Below are 13,351 nucleotides of genomic sequence, written 5' to 3' on the forward strand. Positions count from 1 at the left end.
GTTCTAAATCTGCAATGGCAGTGCCAAGGAGCCCAGACTACGTGTTCTCTCTGTTCTTCTGAATTGCTTAAGGACAGTTATTGTTAGTACACAGGGCCAGCCCTAGGCACAGGTGACATAGGAGGAGGGACACAGTCAGGGTCTCTACTTACTGTTGAGCTATAATATTAGAATACACAAGGTGCCAATTCGAAATTTGGTTGTGCATTAGCAGCCCATGTCAGCTCAACATTCTTTGATTGGTAATTTAGTCTAGCCAGCTATCTAAACAAATTACTGACCGGGCATGGAGGACACATTCCCTGTTGGTACAAAGGCCCTACAAAAGGCTGGACTGGTCTAACAACTGCATGGGTCAAGCAGATGTGCCTATAGAAAGGGTTAATAATCCCCAGGATAATTGTTAGATGTCTGGTCATAGGGGTCAGGGGTCAGGTCAAATGGTGTCTACACAAAAAATACATTGGGTCAATAAAAACAAACCCATGTGAATGGGAGCCAGTGTGTGAATGGAGTGGAGTTAGTTTACAGGTGATATGGGGTGAAGAATCACTGTGTGTGTGAGTGTGTGTGTGTGTGTGCGCGCGTGTGTGTGTGTGTGTGTGTGTGTGTGTGTGTGTGTGTGTGTGTGTGTGTGTGTGTGTGTGTGTGTGTGTGTGTGTGTGTGTGTGTGTATTTGATTTTTAGGACTTCTTGTCCCCACAAGGATAGCAAAACTGGGAACAAGTGGGTACAATTCGCTGATCCCCACAAGGAAAAAGGCTATTTTAGGCTTAATAGTTAGGGTTAGGGGTTAGGTGTAGGGCTAGGTGTTTGAGGTCAAGGTTAGGGTTAAGGATTGTCTTAGGTGACAGCGAATCAACAATACTGTATCCTGTGAGTGAAAAGATGACTGTTTCAAAATATTACTCACCTCCCCTATTCCAATTCCTCTCCAACTTTCCCCCACCTCTTTTGGGACAAGTAGTCTATTCACTTGCTTGTTAACAGGGAGCCATTTAGGATTAAGTCCTGTCAATTGATCACTGGCAGCACTGAGTTCCTAACATAAGCTTCACAGACCACAACGTGAAAGATTGTACATGTGACAGTTTCTGATGGCAGCATTATCAATGGCTACAATTATGTTCATATGTGCAAGAGATCTTCAATGATCTTACAAATGTAGTCTAATCATATTTGACACGTTACATACAGGTAACTGCCCAAATAATGGAAACATCAACATAGTGTCTTAACAGAATGTTGGGCCACTACGAGCCAGAACAGCTTCAATACGCCTTGGCATAGATTCTACAAGTGTCTAGAACACTGTTGGAGGGATGCAACACCAATCTTTCATGAGAAATTCCAAATTTGGTCTTTTTGTTGATGGTGGTGTAAAACGCTGTCTCGGGCCACTCCAGAAAGGGCTCAATTAGGTTGAGATCTGGTGACTGAGACGGCCAAGGCATATGGTTAACATCGTTTTCATTCTCACCAAATCATTCAATGACCACTCGTGCCCTGTGGAATTGCAGGCCACACTACTTGCCTAGAGAATTCTCAGCTATACTTTTCGTGGCTGTTTATTTACCACCACAAACAGATGCTGGCACTAAGACTCAGTCAGCTGTATAAGGAAATAAGCAAACAGGAAACCACTCACCCAGAGGCGGCGCTCCTAGTGGCCGGAGACTTTAATGCAGGGAAACTTAAATCAGTTCTACCAAATCTCTATCAACATGTTAAATGTGCAACCAGAGGGTAAAAAATTCTAGATCACCTGTACTCCACACACAGAGACGCATACAAAGCTCTCCCTCGCCCTCCATTTGGTAAATCCGACCACAACTCTATCCTCCTGATTCCTGCTTACAAGCAAAAATGAAAGCAGGGTCAAAAATGAAAGCAATGACTCGGTCTATAAAAAAGTGGTCAGATGAAGCAGATGTTAAACTACAGGACTGCTTTGCTATCACAGACTGGAACATGTTCCGTGATTCTTCTGATGACATTGAGGAATACATCACGAGTCACTGGCTTTATCAATAAGTGCATCGAGGACGTCGTCCCCACAAGATTGAATCATACTACACCGGCTCCGACGCTCGTCGGATGTGGCAGGGCTTGCAAACTATTACAGACTACAAAGGGAAGCACAGCCGCGAGCTGCCCAGTGACACGAGCCTACCACACGAGCTAAATCACTTCTATGCTCTCTTCGAGGCAAGCAACACTGAGGCATGCATGAGAGCATCAGCTGTTCTGGACGACTGTGTGTAGCTGACGTGAGTAAGACCTTTAAACAGGTCAGTATACACAAGGCTGCAGGGCCAGATGGATTTCCAGGTCGTGTGCTCCGGGCATTTGCTGACCAACTGGCAGGTGGTCAGCACATTTTCAACATGTCCCTGATTGAGTCTGTAATAACAAACATGTTTCAAGCAGACCACCATAGTCCCTGTGCCCAAGAACACAAAGGCAACCTGCCTAAATGACTACAGACCTGTAGCACTCACGTACGTAGCTATGAAGTTCTTTGAAAGGCTGGTAATGGCTCACATCAACATAATTATCCCAGAAACCCTAGACACACTCCAATTTGCATACCGCCCAAACAGATCCACAGATGATGCAATCTCTATTGCACTCCACACTGCCCTTTCCCACCTTGACAAAAGGAACACCTATGTGAGAATGCTATTCATTGACTATAGCTCAGCGTTCAACACCATAGTACCCTCAAAGCTCATCACTAAGATAAGGACCCTGGGACTAAACACCTACTTCTGCAACTGGATCTTGGACTTCCTGACGGGCCGCCCCCAGGTGGTGAGGGTAGGTAGCAACCTGGCGGTGTCAGAGGAAGGCCCTAAAAATTGTCAAAGAACCCAGCCACCCCAGCCATAGACTGTTCTCTCTACTACCATATGGCAAGCGGTACCGGAGTGCCAAGTCTAGGACAAAAAGGCTTCTCAACAGTTTTAAACCCAAGCCATAAGACTCCTGTTCCAAACCAAATGGTTACCCGGACTATTTGCATTGTGTGCCCCCCCAGCCCTCTTTTACTGTGTGACCCCCCAGCCCTCCTTTACGCTGCTGCTCCCCTCTGTTTATCATATATGCATAGTCACTTTAATTATACATTCATGTCATACTACCTCAGTTAGCCCGACTAACCGGTGCCCCCGCAACCGGGCTATCTGCATTGTGTCCCACCACCTGCCAACCCCTCTTTTTACACTACTTCTACTCTCTGTTTATCATATATGCATAGTCACTTTAACTATACATTCATGTACATACTACCTCAGTTAGCCCGACTAACCGGTGCCCCAGCACATTGGCTAACCGGCTATCTGCATTGTGTCCCACCACCCGCCAACCCCTCTTTTTACGCTACTGCTACTCTCTGTTTATCATATATGCTTAGTCACTTTAACCATACCTACATGTACATACTACCTCAATAAGCCTGACTAACAGGTGAATGTATATAGCCTTGCTACTGTTATTTTCAAATGTCTTTTTACTTACCGACACACACACATACCTTTTTTCCGCACTATTGGTTAGAGCCTGTAAGTAAGCATTTCACTGTAAGGTCTACTACACCTGTTGTATTCAGCATTTCACTGTAAGGTCTACACTAGTTGTTTTCAGCATTTCACTGTAAGGTCTACACTAGTTGTATTCAGCATTTCACTGTAAGGTCTACTACACCTGTTGTATTCCGCGCACATGACAAATACACTTTGATTTGATTTGATGGGGGGCATTGTCATCCTATGGGGGCATAGCCATGGTAGCCAAAATAATGGCCTGCATTTTTAGATATGACCCTAAGCATGACGGGATGTTAATTGCTTAATTAACTCAGGAACTACACCTGTGTGGAAGCACCTGTATCCTCGTTTTCTCCATTAGTTTGGCAGTTACTTGTATGTTCATATGTGTAAGAGATCATATATACTCTACAAAATGCTGGTGATATTTATAATACTTGCAAGTACACACTCCATTCTATAGAAATATGTGGTCATAATTTTGTAGGTTGCCATGGCACACTTATGGAAGCCTAGGCTGATTGTTCAGCTATTTTATTTGGAATTTGTGTTGTGTTTTAATGTGCTTTTTTTTAACTTTTTGTTTTTGAGTAGGTAATCAAGTACTGATCATTTTAATCTAGTAATTTTGAGACTCAATGTTAAAATAGGGTAAGAAATTGTACTTTCCTGCCATCAACAAAGTATAGAAAGATGTTTGTTTTCTTTTGAGTATACCTGCATTGAATACCTGCATTGAAATGTTTCACCTACTATCTCCGGGAGGACTACAGAGGACCACAAAGTACAGAAATGGGGGACACTCGCATGTTTTACTCAGGAGGATTCCTTCATAGTTTCAAGAGGGGTAAACCGTAAAATTGACTTATTCAACTTGGAATCCTACAGAAAAAGCTCAAACATCGAGGACAGTAAGGCGGTAGGAATTCCATTCGTGAGCCAAAAGAGCCCACACAGAACTGTACATCTCCCCCGATTCCCGGTCTTGCTGTTTTCCACATATACTGACAACAGTCACAGTAATCTCCTTTTATGTACTCTGGACATAAGTTCAGTACCCATCTCTCTAATGACCGTCAGGTCACTAATGGCTACTCAGGGCTATTACTGTCCCTCTAACCACTCCGAATTTAATGCAAATGCCATCTAAAATCACATCACACACTCATCAAAACATTATTATGCTTTTAAAACTCACCTCACTGTGATTGATCAATCTGAAGAAAGAAGCTCAACAACAGGCTGAAACTGAGTGGAAAACATGGTCATTGTGGATGTTGTTTCAAAGCCAAACACAACAAAAATGAACAGCACTTTCTAAGGTGATGATTCATTCAAAACACTCATACACATATTAGAGCTGATGGATAAGCATAAGCCTACTATATATGAGCTCAAAACTGAAAAAACCCCAAATTAAAATACTGATTGTGCAGTTACAGCCTACAATACTTAGCCTACCGCATTTTACAACGGCAGAAAAACATTTATAAAACATAGATCTAAGATGTCTTTGGTACATAGTTGCTCTAGCCTGTACTCCAAAAGTAAACAAATTATAGTAATCGCCTTTAAGTGTGGACTGTATTATTGAGCATACTAGATGGACTGATTATCTAATGCTACGCTCAACTTTCTATCCATGATTCTGAGAGAGAACGTATAGCCCTAGGCAATGCTGTTGGTTAATTGATTGTGCTGCCGGTTTATTGATTGTGCAGGGCTGCTTTGAGTTAGCCAACAATTATAGTGAATTTGATTTTGAATAGCCAAGTAATAGGGTCTTTTTTTATATTTCAATAATGAATAGGCTGACACATTATTTTATAAACAGAATACATTCTATCACCACAGTGCGTTTTCCTCTCCTCTCTCTCCTTCATTCCTATCTCTAGCGCACAGAGACAACCGTTTTTTAATTAAATATGTTTAGTAGTGAAAACATGTTGCTATCGATGTTCCCGAACATATTTCACTTGGTCTACCAAATGAACCATTGGGTAGCTGCAGGAACAGGATTGGCGAGCCCATGACCTACACAGTTTGGGAGCAATATCACCTGTCACGCAACGAGAGGCTGCCTGCTCCTCAAACAGTGTCTGATGCATGGAGTGAAATAGGCTGTGTTCTTTTCAAACCAGACATTTCTACATGCAATTCCATGTGAAAGCATAATTTTGATGGTTGCCACTTGCCACTAAAAAGAGGAGGATCAGAGCTGCATTTAAGCACATGCTCCACTCTAAAGCCAGTAGCCGACCCCGCATGACTGAAAAACAGGAAGTGTCCTCCATTCCATATTTGAGTGCATACGGATGACATGTCTTTATTCCCCTGCCTCTGTTCCTGCCCATTTCATAATGGGCCATTCCGAATCAAATGTTACATATTAGTAAAGACAAGATTAAACTGAGAATAGTCTTATGGTTGAAAATATGATCACTTGATGAGAGAACAGCGTGTGTAGCCTGAGGTAAGAACAAGCATTTTTTGAGACCTTTTGAAATCATCGATATCCTATACTGCCAATATATGATTTGATATCTAAAACATTCTAAGGTTTGTATCACTCAACTAAAGTTGCCAAATAACTCTAAACCAAGCATATATACAGGGCTTTCGGAAAGTATTCAGACCCCGGGACTTTTTCCACATTTTGTTACGTTACAGTCTTATTCTAAAATGGATTTAAAAATTATAATCTTCTGCAATCTAACTACAAAACCCCATAATGACAAAGCGAAAACAGGTTTTTACATTTTTTTTATTCAAATGTGTTAGAAAGGAAAAAAAACACCTTATTTACGTAAGCATTCAGACCCTTTGTTATGAGACTCGAAACTGAGCTCAGGTGCATCCTGTTTCCGTTGATCATCCTTGAGATGTTTCTACAACTTGATTGGAGTCCACCTGTGGTACATTCAATTGATTGGACATGAGGGCCCACAGTTGACAGTGCATGTCAGGGCAAAAACCAAACCATGAAGTCGAAGGAATTGTTCGTAGAGCTCAAAGAAAGGATTGTGTTGAGGCACAGATCTGGGAAGAGTACCAAAGAATGTCTGCAACATTGAAGGTCCCCAAGAACACAGTAGCCTCCATCACTCTTAAGTGGAAGAAGTTTGGAACCTTGCTAGAGCTGGCCGCCCGGCCAAACTGAGCAATCGTGGGAGAAGGGCCTTGGTCAGGGAGTTGACCAAGAACCCAATGGTCACTCTGACAGAGCTCCAGAATTGCTCTGTGGAGATGGGAGAACCTTCCAGAAGGACAACCATCTCTGCAGCACTCCACCAATCAGGCCTTTATGGTACAGTGGCCAGACCAAAGCCACTCCTCAGGAAAAGGCACGACAGCATGCTTGGAGTTTGCCAAAAGGCACCTAAAGGACTCTCAGACCACGAGAAACAAGATTATCTGGTCTGATGAAACCAAGATTGAATTATTTGGTCACGTCTGTGTCACATCTGGAGGAAACCAGGCACCGCTCGTCACCTGGCCAATACCATCCCTACGGTGAAGCATGGTGGTGGCAGCATCATGCCGTGGGATGTTTTTCAACGGCAGGGACTGGGAGACTAGTCAGGATCGAGGGAAAGATGAACGGAGCAAAGTACAGTGAGATACTTGATGAAAACCTGCTCCAGAAAACTCAGAACCTCAGACTGGGGCAAAGGTTCACCATCCAACAGGACAACAATCCAGAGCACACAGCCAAGACAATACAGGAGTGGCTTAGGGACAAGTCTCTGAATGTCCTTGAGTGGCCCAGCCAGAGCCCAGACTTGAACCCAATCGAAAATCTCTGGAGAGGTGCTTCAACAAGGAACTGATTAAAGGGTCTGAATACTTAAGTAAATGTGATATTTGTTTTTTGTGTGTAGATTGATGAGGTGAAAAAATATGTTTAATCCAGTTTAGGATAAGGCTGTAAAGTAACAAAATGTGGAAAAAAGTGCAGGGGTCTGAACATCTTCCGAATAGAGCCCAAGTCAAAAGTTTGAACTCTCATTCAATGTTTATTTGTATTTTTACATTGTTCTACATTGTAGAATAGTAGTGAAGACATCTAAACTATGAAATAACACACATGGAATCACGTAACCCTAAAAAGTGTTAAACAAGTCAATATGTATTTTATATTTGAGATTCTTTAAAGTAGCCACCCTTTGCCTTGATGACAGCTTTACACACTCTTGGCAACCAGCTTCATGAGGAAGGCTTTTCCAACAGTTTTGAAAGGGTTCCCACATATGTTGAGCACTTGTTGGCTGCTTTTCCTTTACTTTACGGTCCAACTCATCCCAAACCATCTCAAATGAGTTGAGGTCAATCTACCCATGCTAGATTAGGGAGACATAATTTATAGATTGGCAGTTAATGGTGCTCTCGAGCGACTAGATGTTCTTTACCATTCGGCCATCAGATTTGCCACCAATGCTCCTTATAGGACACATCACTGCACTCTATACTCCTCTGTAAACTGGTCATCTCTGTATACCCGTCACAAGACCCATTGGTTGATTCTCATTTATAAAATCCTCTTAGGCCTCCCTCCCCCTGATCTGAGATATCTACTGCAGCCCTCATCCTCCACATACAACACCCGTTCTGCCAGTCACATTCTATTAAAGGTCCCCAAAGCACACACATCCCTGGGTCGCTCCTCCTTTCAGTTTGCTGCAGCTAGCGACTGGAACGAGCTGCAACAAACACTCAAACTGGACAGTTTAATCTCAATCTCTTCATTCAAAGACTCAATCATGGACACTCTTACTGACAGTTGTAGCTGCTTTGTATGATGTATTGTTGTCTCTATCTTTTTGATCTTTGTGCTGTTGACAATAATGTTTGTACCATGTTTTTGTGCTGCTACCATGTTGTTATGTTGTGTTTCTACCATGCTGTGTTGTCATGTGTTGCTGCCTTGTTATGTTGTTGTCTTAGGTCTCTCTTTATGTAGTGTTGTGCCTTGTTGTGATGTGTGTTTGGTCCTATATTTATACTGTTTTTTAAAAAAAAATAATTATCCCAGCCCCCGTCCCCGTAGGAGGCCTTTTGCCTTTTGGTAGGCCGTCCATGTAAATAAGAATTTGTTCTTAACTGACTTGCCTAGTTAAATAAATGTTCAATAAAAATTGTGGAGGCCAGGTCATCTGATGCAGCACTCAATCACTCTCCTTGGGGTCAAATAGCCCTTACACAGCCTGGAGGTGAGTTTTGGGTCATTATCCTGTTGAAAAATAAATTGTAGTCCCACTAAGCTCAAAACAGATGGGATGGTGTATCGCTGCAGAATGCTGTGGTAGCCATGCTGGTTAAGTGTGCCTTGAATTCTAAATAAATCACAGACACAATGTCACCATCAAAGCACCATCCCACCACCTCCTCCATGCTTCATGGTGGGAACCACACATGCTGAGATCATTCGTTCACCTACTCTCCATCTCACAAAGACAGCGGTTGGAACCAAAAATCTAATTTGTACTCCTCAGACCAAAGAACAGATTTCCACCGGTCTAATGTCCATTGCTCATGTTTCTTTACCCAAGCAATTATCTTCTTATTATTGGTGTCCTTCAGTAGTGGTTTCTTTGCAGAAATTGACCATGAAGGCCTGATTCACGCAGTCTCCTCTGAACACTTGATGTTGAAATGTGTCTGTTACTTGAACTTTGTGAAGCATTTATTTGGGCTGCAATCCGAGGTGCAGTTAACTCTATTGAACGTATCCTCTGCATCAGAGGTAACTCTGGGTCTTCCTTTCCTGTGGCGGTCCTCATGAGAGCCAGTTTCATCAAAGAGCTTGATGGTTTTTGCAACTGCACTTGAAGAAAGTTTCAAAGTTCCTGAAATTTTCCAGATTGACAGACTTTGTCTGAAAGTAATGATGGACAGTCTTTTCTCTTTGCTTATTTGAGCCGTTCTTGCCATAATATGTTATTTTACCAAACAGGGCTATCTTCTGTATACCACCCCTACCTTGTCACAACACAAGTGATTGGCTCAAATGCATTAAGAAGGAAAGAAATTCCGCTAATTAACTTTTGACAAGGCACACCTGTTAATTGAAATGCATTCCAGGAGACTACCTTGTCAAGCTGGTTGAGATAGTGCCAAGAGTGTGCAAAGCTGTCATCAAGGCAAAGGGTGGCTAGTTTGAAGAATCTTAAATATATTTTGATTTGTGTAACACTTTTGTTTACTACATGATTTCATACATGTTATTTCATAGTTTTGATGTATTCACTATTATTCTACAATGTAGAAAATAATACAAATAATGAAACAAATGAGTAGGTGTGTCCAAACTTTTAACTGGTACTGTATATTTATAGATTTTTTAAATATTTTGTGCACTTTGAGATTATACAAGAATAATGAAAAGTGCTTTACAAATGTAATAAATTATTATTATTATAAGTCCCTTCTGGGTCAGGTTCTACCTGGCATTACATCATATGTTAAATAGCCCTGTTTCATAACCCTAAGTCCACGCCCCTCATAAATCACACCATTTTTACCTTCTCTCAAACTGGTGAAACAGCCCGTCATTCACAGACAACCCCCACAAACGTAATCACAATACACCTAATCATGTTAGCAGCACATCTAATCATGTTTGCAGCACATCTAATCATGTTTGCAGTACACCTAATTATGTTTGAAGCACACCTAATCATATTTGCAGCACATCTAATCATGTTTGCAGTACAGCTAATCATGTTTGCAGTACACCTAATCATGTTTGCAGTACAGCTAATCATGTTTGCAGCACATCTAATAATGTTTGCAGTACATCTAATCATGTTTGCAGTACATCTAATCATGTTTGCAGTACATCTAATCAGGTTTGCAGTACAGCTAATCATGTTTGCAGTACAGCTAATCATGTTTGCAGCACATCTAATCATGTTTGCAGTACATCTAATCATGTTTGCATTTGCAGTACACCTAATCATGTTTGCAGTACATCTAATCATGTTTGCAGTACATCTAATCATGTTTGCAGTACATCTAATCATGTTTGCAGTACATCTAACCATGTTTGCAGTACATCTAATCATGTTTGCAGTACACCTAATCATGTTTGCAGTACATCTAATCATGTTTTCAGTACACCTAATCATGTTTGCAGTACATCTAATCATGTTTGCAGTACACCTAATCATGTTTGCAGTACACCTAATCATGTTTGCAGTACATCTAATCATGTTTGCAGTACACCTAATCATGTTTGCAGTACACCTAATCATGTTTGCAGTACACCTAATCATGTTTGCAGTACACCTAATCATGTTTGCAGTACACCTAATAATGTTTGCAGTATAGCTAATCATGTTTGCAGTACATCTAACCATGTTTGCAGTACATCTAACCATGTTTGCAGTACATCTAACCATGTTTGCAGTACAGCTAATCATGTTTGCAGTACATCTAATCATGTTAGCAGTACAGCTAACCATGTTTGCAGTACATCTAACCATGTTTGCAGCACATCTAATCATGTTTGCAGTATAGCTAATCATGTTTGCACCACACCTAACCATGTTTGCAGTATAGCTAATCATGTTTGCACCACATCTAACCATGTTTGCAGTATAGCTAATCATGTTTGCACCACACCTAACCATGTTTGAAGTACATCTAACCATGTTTGCAGTACATCTAACCATGTTTGCAGCACACCTAATCATGTTTGCAGCACATCTAATCATGTTTGCAGCACACCTAACCATGTTTGCACCACACCTAATCATGTTTGCAGCACATCTAATCATGTTTGCAGCACATCTAACTAATCATGTTTGCAGCACATCTAATCTTGTTTGCAGTACATCTAATCATGTTTGCAGTACATCTAATCATGTTTGCAGTACATCTAATCGTGTTTGCAGTACATCTAACCATGTTTGCAGTACATCTAATCATGTGTGCAGTACACCTAATCATGTTTGCAGTACATCTAGTCATGTTTGCAGTACATCTAATCATGTTTGCAGTGCACCTAATCATGTTTGCAGCAAACCTAATCATGTTTGCAGTACATCTAATCGTGTTTGCAGTACACCTAATCATGTTTGCAGTACACCTAATCATGTTTTCAGAACATCTAATAATTTTTGCAGTGCACCTAATCATGCTTGCAGCACAGCTAATCATGTTTGCAGTTCATCTAACCATGTTTGCAGTACAGCTAATCATGTTTGCAGTACATCTAATTATGTTTGCAGTATATCTAACCATGTTTGCAGCACATCTAATCATGTTTTCAGTACATCTAATCATGTTTGCACCACATCTAATCATGTTTGCAGCACATCTAATCATGTTTGCAGCACATCTAATCATGTTTGCAGCACATCTAATCATGTTTGCAGCACATCTAATCATGTTTGCAGTACAGCTAATCATGTTTGCAGTACACCTAATCATGTTTGCAGTACACCTAATCATGTTTGCAGTACACCTAATCATGTTTGCAGAACACCTAATCATGTTTGCAGTACACCTAATTATGTTTGCAGTACACCTAATTATGTTTGCAGTACACCTAATCATGTTTGCAGTACAGCTAATCATGTTTGCAGTACATCTAACCATGTTTGCAGTACAGCTAATCATGTTTGCAGTACATCTAATCATGTTTGCAGTACATCTAATCATGTTTGCAGTACATCTAATCATGTTAGCAGCACATCTAATCATGTTTGCAGCACATCTAATCATGTTTGCAGTACACCTAATCATGTTTGCAGTACACCTAATCATGTTTGCAGTACACCTAATCATGTTTGCAGCACATCTAATCATGTTTGCAGTACACCTAATCATGTTTGCAGTACACCTAATTATGTTTGCAGTATAGCTAATCATGTTTTCAGAACATCTAATACTTTTTGCAGTACACCTAATCATGTTTGCAGTACATCTAACCATGTTTGCAGTACAGCTAATCATGTTTGCAGTACATCTAATCATGTTTGCAGTACATCTAATCATGTTTGCAGCACATCTAACCATGTTTGCAGCACACCTAACCATGTTTGCAGCACATCTAATCATGTTTGCAGCACACTTAATCATGTTTGCAGCACATCTAACTAATCATGTTTGCAGCACATCTAATCATGTTTGCAGTACACCTAATCATGTTTGCAGCACATCTAATCATGTTTGCAGCACATCTAACTAATCATGTTTGCAGCACATCTAATCATGTTTGCAGTAAATCTAATCATGTTTGCAGTACATCTAATCATGTTTGCAGTACATCTAATCGTGTTTGCAGTACATCTAACCATGTTTGCAGTACATCTAATCATATGTGCAGTACACCTAATCATGTTTGCAGTACGTCTAATCATGTTTGCAGTACACCTAATCATGTTTGCAGTACATCTAATCATGTTTGCAGTGCACCTAATCATGTTTGCAGCACAATTAATCATGTTTGCAGTACATCTAATCATGTTTGCAGTACACCTAATTATGTTTGCAGTATACCTAATCATGTTTTCAGAACATCTAATAATTTTTGCAGTACACCTAATCATGCTTGCAGTACAGCTAATCATGTTTGCAGTTCATCTAACCATGTTTGCAGTACAGCTAATCATGTTTGCAGTACATCTAATCATGTTTGCAGCACATCTAATCATGTTTGCAAAACATCTAATCATGTTTGCAGCACATCCAATCATGTTTGCAGTACATCTAATCATGTTTGCAGTACAGCTAATCATGTTTGCAGCACATCTAATCATGTTTGCAGCACATCTAATCATGCTTGCAGCACATCTAAC

This window comes from Oncorhynchus mykiss, chromosome 4, assembly GCF_057628025.1.
Source record: "Oncorhynchus mykiss isolate SJ-2025 chromosome 4, ASM5762802v1, whole genome shotgun sequence".
NCBI lineage: Eukaryota > Metazoa > Chordata > Actinopteri > Salmoniformes > Salmonidae > Oncorhynchus > Oncorhynchus mykiss.